This window comes from Gopherus evgoodei, chromosome 3 (assembly GCF_007399415.2).
Source record: "Gopherus evgoodei ecotype Sinaloan lineage chromosome 3, rGopEvg1_v1.p, whole genome shotgun sequence".
NCBI lineage: Eukaryota > Metazoa > Chordata > Testudines > Testudinidae > Gopherus > Gopherus evgoodei.
In genome coordinates, this window is record NC_044324.1 from 66,471,922 (window position 1) to 66,484,940 (window position 13,019).

At 37.7% G+C, this 13,019-nt stretch overlaps 1 protein-coding gene across 50 annotated transcripts in view; it reads left to right on the top strand.

Annotated features, from left to right (window-relative positions):
- Nucleotides 1-13,019, top strand: part of RIMS1 (regulating synaptic membrane exocytosis 1) — a 527,235-nt gene that overhangs the window by 155,761 nt on the left and 358,455 nt on the right. The gene's annotated exons all lie outside the window — the stretch shown is intronic.

The window sequence follows — 13,019 nt, forward strand, 5'->3', positions numbered from 1 at the left end:
AAATGAAATGTTTTAGTTTCCCAAATAGTGGTAATATAGGACATCCTGTAGATCCCTATCTTTCTTATGTTATGTATATAGTCCCATCTAATCGTTGTTTGGCTCCTCTGAGATAATTTGATTTGTCTCGGTTCAAGTTCCCTCTATTTACACTAATTAGCATATTTAGGAAAGGCCAACAATTGTAAGGCTCTTAGAGTCTGAACTACACCTGTTACCCATAAAGGAAGTCCTCCCTGATGAGATTTGAGACATGCTGGTGGTGCAGTGAGCATGGGAAACTTGCCCTGCTGCTTGAGGACTTTGTTTACAAGAGTTGTCAGTCTGACACCATTCACAGGACTTAATCTTCAATCAGTTTTTTTTTAAAGCTGAAATTTGGGGATATAAACAAACTTGATGCATATCAGAATATGCAAATTTTCATTTAATATTTTGCATAAGATGTTTGCATAACAGCGAGTGTCCTGTTGTTGTTGTTCCAAAAGGTGCGAAGCACAGTCACTGAAATTTCAACAAGACAACCTTAGCTTTTCCATTTGGATAAAACAAAATGCAAAGCAGTATACATACCAAAGATTAAAACACCCATGCTGCTTATGGTACATAACCAAAGGTCAGGGATGGCCCACAACATCTTGGCATCTGAGGCGGGGAGCTCAGATGACACCCCCCATATCCCCTCGCTTGGGCCAAAACTCTGAAAGGTCTCAATTCTGCCTTCTTCCTGTTCTACTCCTTTCATGGTGGTTCTCTGCTACTTATCCCCAATAAAGGAGAACTAACAACTTAAAATTCCTTTTTTAAAAATAACACTTAACTTTCAAACACCTGAACAGCAAACGTAACTTTTCTTGTCTGAATAGTAAACACTGGTATTTTTATCTGTTTGAATAATCAAAGTAGTGCTTTCCATGCCTTCTTGATTGCAAAGCTTTAACTGCTTCCTGAAGGTCCACAGTCTGGGCCAGCTCAAGCTCTATTGAGGTGGTTGCAAGGTCGACCAACCTCTCCTGTGTCATTGTGGAGCATAGATGTGTTTTTATTAACTTCAGCTTGGAGAAGCTGCATTTTCCATTGTCAACCGTTACAGGAAGTGTTAGAACTATGTGCAGAGCAACGGAAGCATTTGGAAAGAGGGTGGTCATCTTATTTGTGCACATATATTTGGAGTTGATCCTGCTGAAAAGTATCTTGAAAGAGCTTTCAGTTCTTCACCTAAATCACTCGCATCAATATCGCGCATGTCATCATGTGTCAACACTGTCTCTAGTGCCGTGCATTGCTGGTGCAGGCCTTCTTCAGGTATAGTGAGGAGTTTTGGACTATCATACAACATTCCAAATATACTGCTGTGTTCCTTAAGCTGCATGAAACGTTCTTCAACTGACTGTATGGACAATTTAACACCTGGTTAAAGAATTCAACTTTGAATTGTCGTTTGTGGTCTCTTATGGGATTATCCCATGCCTCGTAATCAAAATGTCTTCTTCTTCGGTGACTCTTGTATTTTTGAATGGGTGGGAAAATAGCTTCCGTGTGAAGTTGCTCTGCCAACTTCTGTGTACTCTTCAGAACATTTTGAAATCCCTTATCTGACTGGTAAGACTGTAGGTATGACTTTGCTTTGTCCAGTTGTTCCATTGCTCCAGATATATCAAGGTCAACACCTTGGAGTCTCTTGCTTACAACATTTATTTCAAACAGTATGTCATGCCACAACACTAAGCCACACAGAAATTTGAAGTTACGTATGTTTCTGGTGATTCCATTTCCCTCTGCCACTGTTCTCCCACAAACAGTTCCTGTCATAGCATTATCCTCCATAGTGGCAACTATGGCATCATCTATCTTCCCAATTTGGTATTTGATAGGCTTTATTGCCTCTACTCGACTTTCCCATCATGTGGCACTCAGTGGTTTCAGTGTCAGAGAGGATGTTCTCAGATGTTGCTTCAAAATTTGCCATTGACGAGTTGAGGCAGAGAAAAATTTGTCATACCAGCTCCTGTAGTATTATCAATGTCAATACAGTCTAGAAAATGCTCTTTGATAGTCATCATTGCAGGAAGATTTTCATTAGGTTCCGTTGTTGTTACAAAACGCACCATTAAAGTCATTTTTTCCGTATGGCTGATGTCAGGTGTGCAGTCTAGAATAACAGTAATATCTTGCTGACCTCAGATCTGCCACGATCTTCTGTTTGACTTTTGTTGCCAGTAACTGTATGATCTCATTTTGAATTGTTTTTCCAAGGTAGTGGTATATGTACATTTCTTGGCTGATGACTCTTCTTAGATGCTCCTGGAGTACAGCTCCACAATTTTAAGAAAGTTTCCATTGTTTGGCACATACAGCTAATCTGAAGTGCCATGCAGTGCTAGGTTTTGGGTAGCAAGCATTCTCACAATGGCAATGAACCTTTTGAGAACATTTTGCCAGTAAAGAGACTCTAATGCAGTCTTCTCTTGATGCTGATCATCTAGCGTGACCTTTAACCTTAGTCTCATCTCAAGCTCTTTCCACCTATGGAAGGCTCTCTGGTGATTTGCTGCCTTCTCATGGCATGCCAGATTTCTAGCCAGATTTTTTCCAGTCCTTCGTTCTTTAGAACCCAATGTGGCTGGAACTTTAAACTGGAAAAATTTGCAACAAAAACTATGCAGCATTCTGGGTTTTTGAGTACATAAGCCATGGCCTCTCCACATTGTCACCATTTCACGCCAGTAATGTGTTGGATAGAAACTTCTATTTTCATTGTCTTTGGAGAACATGATGTTTTTCACTTGCTGTGGCCCATGCAGTACAAGGAAGTCCCTCAGGCTACTGCTCAAGTGGGTCCACAGTCCTGAATCATCTAGACTTAAGGAACTAAACTCAGCAGCAGCTGTTTCTTGTGCCTCCACCGCACTCTTCTCTGATCTACACTTTTCTTCAGGAATGTGCATGGTTACATCCATTTGATATGGAGATATGGATACTGCAGTAGCTGCCAGGTCACCTGCAGTCTGACTAACTGGAAGATCAGGCATCTCCTCACCACTCACATCCTCACTGGGGCTGGAAGGCTCACCGTGAACATTTGTGTCTATGTATTTCAGGACAGCGCCTTCCTGCTTAGACAGAAAAGCTTCTTTTTCTTTCTTTTTCTGAATGCTGCCCCAGAGGAGCGTTTTCTTCTTTCACTTATGACTGCTGTCCTGTGCCACTTATAGTGGCTCTCAGTTGAAGGGGACAAATAAGCAGGCTGGTAGCAGGGCCTGAGTGAAGGAAGATATCAGCGTCTTAAGGGCCTAACTGGCTCCTACTACTTCAACTGACTGCCTGTTCTCCTCAAGTGGGTTAAGGGAAGCAGCAGGAAACAGGAAGCTCCCTGAGAAGCTGGTGTTGATCAGTCCAGACTCCTGGGGGTGCTAGAGAGGTACATAAGAGTGTGGTCCTCCTCTCTCTCCCTGCAGCTCCTGCTGCTTTCTGTTATTCCTCTTACCTTTTCTCCTGCCTACCTGTTATATCTCTTGTGCCCTCCTTCTTCCAGCACAGCACTCCACCAGTCTGTGCATCTAGAGCAGAGAGAATACATATGCTCCAGCAGCAGACACAATTTTCTACACTCTGGGTCCTAGTGGCGTCGCCCCCCACCCAAATCTGGCACCTGAGGCAGCCGCCTCAGTTCGCATCATGGTAAGGCCAGCCTTGCCAAAGGTGCCTCACTGATAGAACTCTCTCTAATATAGCGTGACCAGACAGCAAGTGTGAAAAATAGGGACGGGGGTGGGGGGCAATAGGAGCCTCTATATTAGAAAAAGATCCAAAAATTGGGACTGTCCCTATAAAATGGGGACATCTGGTCACTCTACTCTAATAGAATAGCATAGTTCACAATTCTAATATTACAAAGAAGTTTGTTATAGCTGGTTAACATTCCTAAGGGGAAATAATGTAAAAAAAATGTCCTAAGTAGGAAAAATAATGGTGATTCCCATAGAAATACATCAAATATAGGGCAGAGTTATGCAAGTTTGTGTGTGACCATGGTGGGTGATTGTGGCTGAGCAGGTTAGATTTGCTGGAGAACAGATGGCGTATATTTGAAATGTCTGTTGGCTTCAATGTGTGAGGGATAATGTATGCCAATATATGGCTTTACTTCATATTTCTTATGATTTTGGGGTCTGGCATTAGCAGTCTGGACTGGTTTCATGAAGTGATTTGTGTCTGAATACTGCAACTAAAACCAGAAATTCATTTTCCCTTGGGAATTTGGTGACTGTTTATTGGAACTATATTTGAAAAGATGAATTTATTTACAGCACCTGTGTTATTATTTAGATGATAGGCCATAAATGCAAATTTAACAAAATATTTTAATTAAAGGATGAAAACAGATGTCACCATCAGCAAGTAGAAAGGAAATTACATTTTGTCTAACACTTAACTTTGGTATTGAAATATACACAGAAATAGCTTAGAAAATAAATAGTTAATGATTGGAGACTAATCTAGTGTTCAGAGTATACTAAGTAAATTATAGTATCAGGGGGTAGTCGTGTTAGCCTGGATCTGTAAAGAGTGACAAAGAGTCCTGTGGCACCTTATAGACTAACAGACGTATTGGAGCATAAGCTTTTGTGGGTGAATACCCACTGCGTCTGACGAAGTGAGTATCCACCCACAAAAGCTTATGCTCCAATACGTCTGTTAGTCTGTAAAGTGCCACAGGACTCTGTCGCTTTTTAAGTAAATTATAGAGAGCTAAAATATCTCATTGAACATAAATGGTAGGTATGTCTTGAATATGGTATATTTTATCACTCTTCTCACAATATTAAAATAGACTTATTTAAATCTGTGTTATTTTCAAAAGAAAAACGTTTGATTATTTGTTTTCAGTCTTTAAACTTTTGGTGATTGGTTTTCAGGTTGTTTGACTTCAGTGAGACTTAAACAGATACTTAAGTGCTGTCCTGAATTAAGGCCTTGTTTTAGCAATGTATCAAGTGTGTTTCGTGAGCAGTTATGGAATAAACCATTGTCAAGTGCCAGTGAATTTGTAGCCAAGTTCAGCTACTGCTACGTTTTGCTTTTCACATATTTTGCATACTTTTGCTTTCACAAAATTGGATGCCTATTGAAAAGAAAGACATTCAAGGCCAAGGAGTCCCAATCTGCACTTCTCCCTGACAAGAAGCAGCACTCCTGTTCTTACAAGACAGTGAACTAGATGATCTATTGGTCTTTTGCATTTCGGATTATAACATGTATTAATGATAATAGACATTAAATATCATATTGATACCAATGAGATCCCCTTCTGAGTGAGATATTACAGATAGATGCTTAGATAGCATGGTTTTGGGTACAGTATAAAAACATTAATAAATAAAACTCAATATGTTGTCTATTGCTATTTAATTAAAATCAGATGAAGGATCATCACATAATGTGACAGTGGCCCAGATCCTCAAAGGTATTTAGGCACTTAATTCCTGTTCATGTCAGTGGAAGTTAGGAGCCTAACTACCTTTGAGCATCAGGATTAGTCTTTATTCAACCCAGCTTGAATACATTTTCAAATAAGATTTTGTGTGGCATTGCATTAGTTCATTTAGTAAAGTCAAATTATATCTACTGAATTCTCTTCATCCAAAAGCTTTGTCATATGATCAAAAAAGTTATGATGTTTGTTCTGCTCATTATTTAGGTTCTTACACATACCACTGTCTTTTTTTTAAGTGTAAAGAAGAGACTTTAGACTAAACATAGCACTTAAACCAATTATTTAACCTAACTGTCCAGACTGGTAACCCATGGTCATTATAATTTATGGTTTTATTATCCTCTGCATAGAGTAAATAAAATAATGCATTTAAAAATTACTTTTAAAATTTAAAAATTTAAATCAAATCTTTATTTACATGTTGCTAGTTCTTTATTTCCTATTTTATAGTCTTAAATTGCTATCATGGATGCTCTGTACTTGTCTCTTTAGTTTCCTTATTAGTAGAATTTCAGATTTTGCTTAGATTTTTCTACTAAGGAAGCTTAAAATGCTTATGTATACTGAGAAAGACATATCCAGGACCTCATTAACATCCTTTCTTTAAGACAATGCAAACTCCAAGCACAAAATTGACAAGCAAATAACCTGTGCTAGGTTTGTGACCAAAGCCATCTTCTGGGGAATTTCTACAAGTTAAGACAGCACGAATGCTTCAGCCAGGCTGTAGTCCTCGACCACGGTTTGTAATCTGAAATCAATGGACTTTTTCTCGTTAAGTCACTTAGTGTGGGATCCACAAAGGGGTTTCGCTGTTTCACTGCTGAGTGTCATAATGACTAACTTTTAGGTGCATAGAAAATCACAGGAACAATATTGTGATACACAAATCCGATTTAGGTGCCTCGTCTCTGTGTATAATGAATGGGAAGAGATAGGCGCCTAAGAATGTGATCCACAAAAGCCAGCATGCTAGGCAGGGAGCTGCCTAAGTTAGTCAATGGAAGATGCTGTTGAGAGGAATAGGTCCTAAACCTCTCCCCCATCTCAGAGATAGCCATCTACATTGGCCTAGTGATCCATGTACAGGACTTGCCACATGGAGTCAGTTGGCATAGGTACCTAAGGTGCTTCTGGAGGGAATGAGGTAGTTGGCTGCCTTGCTCCACACCAAATAGCTGGAGGAGGTGTATGTCATGGTGCCCAACATAGCCTAGTGACTCCCTGGTGTGGGAGCATGTTGGGGACATGTTGTGGGGGTATAAAGAAGCATGACAGGAGCAAGTGGTGCTTGAGTAATTCCTGGCTGTTACAAGCCAGCGTAATTTGGAGCAGCTCTGATGATTCTTTAACGTGTGCTGGCATTTGAACCATCGCAAAGAGGGCTGGTCACAAAAAGATCATGTAAAGCCATTTTTACCCTCCCAACTCTGGTGCATTGAGCACAGCTCTGATATAGCTGTGGATGATCGAGCACTTACTCTTTTCTTCCTCTTTCCCCTCTCCCTGTCCATCTCCTCACTAGTTTTCTTTCTCTTTCCCTTTCTTTATTTTATTCACTTTCCTTTCCTAATCTCTATAGCCTACTTCTGTTCCTATGGAGTGGATGGGAGCTTTTTTCTTAACTTCTATGGGCACAGCATAAGACCCTTAATAGCTACAGTATGTTACAAAAATATTGGTTCTAATTTTAAAGGCCTTATTTAGGACAAATTCCATTGAACTCAGTTTAGCTTCATTAAGACCTACAGGCTTGTGCCCAATGACAATGGCTTCTCTTACTGAAGTATGTAATTGAAAACAAATGTGAAGTGGAGTTTTCATAAGAGTTCATCTTTGATATATAAAAGCAACTTTTAGCTAAAAAAGAGAGCCTATAAAATACCTGCAAGCTTGGTCAGAGGGAAGCTTCCTGGTAGAACAGCTGCCTATGATCATGCTGGGAGGAAAAGTGGGAAGCTAGCAGATTTAGTTTAGTTTATTTTAGATATCACACATCACTGACTCACAATCAACCAATTGTCCCTCTTGAGTCACAAGGTTTCTGAAGCACCTTTATCTTTCAATAGGTAGCTTCTTTCGTGACAGATAAAAATTGAGAACTGGTGGGCTGTAGGTACACTAAAAAAATAAAATGTATGAAAATGGACTCTTCCAATTACTTACATCACTGCCAGTTTTCATGCAGCTCCATGTGTGACATTTTATGCAAATTATTTAATTAGATAATTTGTACATTTAAAAAACCCTTCATTTAGTAAAGTTTTAGCTTGAAGATTGCATGGATTCACTGATGGTGAAAGACATTAGGTAACCGTGGTGAGAATGAAGTCTTTTGTTTATCTACAAAGACACAGTTTCCTGCACAGGCTGCCCTGCCAGCATGCCTCCACTCTGCTGTGGTAAGGAGGTGGACTTTCTCTAGGAGAAGAAAGGGTAGCTCAGTCCTTGCGACCTAAATAGTTCTTGGCCACTCTTCTGATTCTACCAATTTCTGCCAAAACATGATGTGAATTTGTGATAAGGGAGCTGTAACTTAGTCATAGCTCAAACATATCTCATAGAGGAGTCACCCAGCATCATTAAAGGTGAACAACTTTTAATTCCTACTGGTGTGATCTGGACTCATAGTGTGGGTGGGGTGGTGCGTGGGGCTCAGTGTTGTCAACTCTCCCAATTTTATCATAAGTCTTATGATATTTAGTATTTATACTTAAAGCCCCAGTTCCTGGAGTCATGTGAATATGAGAGAATGTGAACTTTCACTTAAAAAAAAACCCTACGATTTTTGCATCATGGTTGTAGAGAGAAGCTTGAAAATGTGGTCTAACTGAATCTTAAGCACTCAAGAGAAACCAGGAGGCAAAACAAAGAAACAGTCAAACAAACAAGAACCGAACAAGTTATTTGACCTAAAATTCGTGTAATTTTATAAAAATCTCACAATTTTAGGTTTCTGACTCAGGATTTTTGAACACTTGCAGTTAGAAATACAGATGACTTTTCATTAGCAGTGTCCTGAGGCTCTCAAACCCTCAGTTAGGGCTAATGTTAAACCTTAAAAATAATGCACTTTCAATAAAGATGTTTATTAATCCGAGTTCTGACCTCTGACTGAGCACAGGCTCAGGGTTTCTCACAGGCTGCTTTGTCTACTGCAAGCTTACTTTACAATCAAATGTCACACCCCGATCTTAAAGAGACAGTTCCCATCCTGCAATCAAAGAAGAAGGCCATGTTTGGTTAAAAAACTGACCTGGTTTACAGGTAAAGGGAAGGCAGCTCTAAAAAATAAAATCAAAGAAAGTGGAAGGTGATAGTAATATATATAAATACAAAGCTAGGAATGGTAGAAAACTGATAAGGGAAGCAAAGTGTTTGGGTCACATGTAGTCTCTATTCTGAGCATGTGTTAGCTAAGCCTGGTCTAAACTTGACTACTTTCCTACTAAAGACAAACCCTGTGTGGACCAACCCATAGAGTGGGACGTGATACACATAGCTCTTTGTGAGATAGCAGTGGAATGCTGGGTATCAAGATTGCTGGATTCTACCCCTGGCTTTGAAAGCAGAGTATGATCAAGAAAATACACTGGAGCATATAATTTGTCATATTCATTCTGAAGTAGATCATAGAATTTACCTTCTTGGGCTGATTGCTAAGGCTGATGTAAAATTAAAAATGCTTATATAGACAGACACAAAAAAATCTAACTGATTTTATGAGAAAATAGTGTATGTGTAGGGGGCAAGATACTGAATCTTATTCAGAGCACTATTTTTTTCACATCAGGTGCGCTACAGCTGTTGAGCTGTACTTTGCACTTCTTACAGCGATGCCACTTATGAGAAGACACCTTTTTTCTAATAAGATGTTCCCACAGCAAAACATAATTTTAGTATAGAAAATTAGACGTTTAAGGTTGTGAGAGTCAGTAATTTCAGTTGGGACATAAGAGAAGATAATGGGAAAATACAATCTTCAGTGCCATCTACTGGACATCTGAAGTGACTAGTTACATATTTCAAAGCTTTTAAATATATCTAGACATAAATTGATGCAAGTTCATGGCTTTCTTAGAAAAGTACACAGAAAAAGCATGGAACATGTCTTTAAGCAAAATGGACCTTTTTGTCACATTATTTTTTTTATACAATGAGAAACAATGGGTCTTCTTCAAAAGAAACAAAATAAAACAATACATTTGGTGTTTTCATTTCATACGTGCAATGTAGGAGACAGAATGTCACTGTAGAAACTCTTAACCTTTTGAATTTCCTCACCTTTATGTACTTTAACACAATATTTTTTGCCTTTATTTTCCCCACAAGAAGGGGCTGCTGTAATCCTTCTCCATCCCAGTTAAAGGACTTTATACCTCGCGAACCCATTTATCAGTCAGAAAAGAGCAGGATGGGTGTGAAATCTTGGCCTTATTAAAGTCTATAGAAGTTTTTGTCCCTGACTTGAATGAGGCAGATTGAGAAGCCACACCTTTGAGCAGAAGCGGCTAAATTCCCAATGTGAATTTTATAAAGTGTGCTCCTGTAGTTCCTATAAAATGATAAGTGCTCTTCAAACAACATGATTTTCTGATGGGATCTATCTTTGGAATGAGCTAATAAAGTAATCCAAAACAAGAACTGCACTTGTGTGCCCACTATTCTGTACCCACTTAAGCAGTCACTGTGTTCATATGAAACAAAAACAAATATGAAACTTTTCTACTACACAAGCAAAACACACTACTGTAAACCTTAACTTAAAAAAAAATCTAACCCTTTTTCCTCACTCAGATTTAGATTGATTTTTTTTAGTGAGTCTGCATTTTGTACCCTCAGTAATTTTTATATTTTTTCTATCTGTATGAAGCTACTGAAATTTTTTATGTTAGGAATTGTGTATTTTTTCATGCTAATCTGGATTGGTAACTGATGAACAAATAAATACCCTTTGAGGATGAAACCAAGCATAGGAAGTTTCAAAGCAAAAGGAAAAGTGAGACCATTAGGAGTGAAAATGAAGGGAATATAATGAATCCACACACTATCATGGTCACTGCCATATGACCCAGCAAATAGAAAAAAAACACCACCACCCAAATCAAATAATAATTCAATTTAGGACAAACTAATCAGTCAAGTTGGTAGAAATTTTTTGACCAAAATATTTTTCCTTTGGAAAATATTGTTTTGTCAAAATCTATGGAAAATGTCAATTTCAACAAACTGTTTTGGTTTTCCAACAACAGAATTTGAAATGAAAGGTTTTGTTTCATATAAACTTTTGAAAACTAAACCTTTGGTTTTTTTCCCTACACATATTATAAAAGGAGCAGGGCAAAGCTCTTGAGACAAAAACAGATGTACTGTACTCTCTGCAATCAGTTCTTTCCTGCTTTACTATATAACCCAAATTTGGCAATACCAGGCCAGTGTATAGTGGAGGAAAAATTAATTAGTTTCCATGCTATCATTCCATCGTAGAACAAAATGTACAAGAAGATATCCATCAGGAATTTTGTTGCAGCAGAACCAGTCTGGTCACAAATTAAATAACATTAAGCAAAATTCCTGATGGATACATTCTGTGTAATAATTGATTTACTTATGGTACTCTTAAAATTATTTGGATAATTAAATTGGTTATTTTACATATTCCTTAACATTTTTAATAGTTCCCATTACAAAGCTATATGTGAGCAGATGGCATTAGTTGTCTAATAAAAGTAGTTATGTAACAGGGGTGAAATCCAATAATGTAGCTAGTAGTAGTATTGTTTTTCAGTATTTTGCCTAATTCTCTTGACCCATTTTTGTCTTATCTAATCCGACATTGCAAACGTTGCTTAAGCGGTTTAGCAAAAATAAGTCTTCGGTGCTACAGCCAGCTTCTTCATTAACATAAAACACTTAGGATAGTGTATAATGCTTACGGAGAGGGAGAAGAAAAAATTAGAATAACTTCATTTTTTTCTTCTGTTTCTTTATTAGAATGGTGTCCTAACAATTATTAGTGTAATTAATTGCTGATTGATTTATTCCTGAATCCCATGTTTCACTTACCCTCATATGGGAAAAATGAGGACAGAGAACATCGTTCTTTGCTTACTATTAGAACTGGTCAAGTACTAGAACAAAAAATGTTCTGGTATTCCTTGAGTACTAAGGCTTCCATTCAATTCATTCTTCTTCAGCCCTTTTACTATTTGAAACCAGTGAAGTTTCAAACTAGACTGCGTGGTTTGGTCACATATTGATGTTAATTATTTATTATTAATATATTTAATTATGAACAACCATTTCTAACACCAAATATATGTATTTTATCATGAATTCCGGTGGCCAATCTATTAGTTAATTGGATGATGAATTGCAAAGCTTGAATAGCATCTAAAAAAGAAAAATATCCAACTAGTTTAAAGAACCTTTTGGGGAAGTTTGAATTGATTGTTACTAGTTAAGATTGAGTTCTATTTATATCTCCAAAAAGGGCTTTGGAATATAGAGGGCATGATTCTCAAAGCTAGTATAAAGTAACCAGCTCAAAGCAGGAGGAAATGATGAAGAGACTAATCAAGGCTTTCATGGACAGACACATATACTTACATAATGTATTAATTTCAAGATGTCCTATTTCTATTAATAAGATATTTAGTTTTTCATATTTTTATAATATATAAGGAGATATATATTTAAAACAGTATAAATATCTGAAAATGTTGCATGTGGTTTCTACATAAAGATGATGATGTGTATATCTTTTATAAATATCTCTGTATTGTACTCTCACACATATGGAATCTATTACTTCCATGCTAGTTGTAAGAGACTGAAAGCCCGAGGTCAGACTGAGGGAAAAAATAAGTAGTGTTGATGTCTTGGTTCCCACTATGAAACATTTTCCTACTTGTGCAGCAAAATGCGTCACTACTCTCAGTAGATGTTCATTCTTGTACGGTTTGATCAGCTAACAGTGTTGAAGTTCAAATTGTCATAATTAAGCTTCAGTCACCATCTCATTCAGATCAAAGTCCTTTTCTCAAAGCTATTTATTATTTAAGGAGATTCGCAGACTCAAAAATACACCACTATGTTTATTTTGATATGGTTCACATTTTGAAGGTTACCTTCACCACCATAAGGTTTGTAATTACATTTTTTTTTAAATGAAGAATTTAGATTCTAGAACAAAATTGAAAATAACCAAGGAAAAATGGCTTGCTTGTTCACGGAACCACTGCTAACTGGCCTAATCTGGCACCTGAAAGCTGGAATATATGGTACACTTCGTAACATCCATGTAATTTCATGTGGATTTATGCAAAGCATGAGCTCTCGTGTCAGAATTCTAGGTACATTGTGAAGGAAGAGCCCTGTAATTACACTGAAAGAGACCACTGTAGTAAGGGCCAGAGTTCAATCTTTAGTAAGTCCATATACTTCTGGTATCAATACTGCAGGCATTTTTTATTTTATTTGACACTGGTCTGGCTGTTTATGTTAAAATATGTGCATTTCA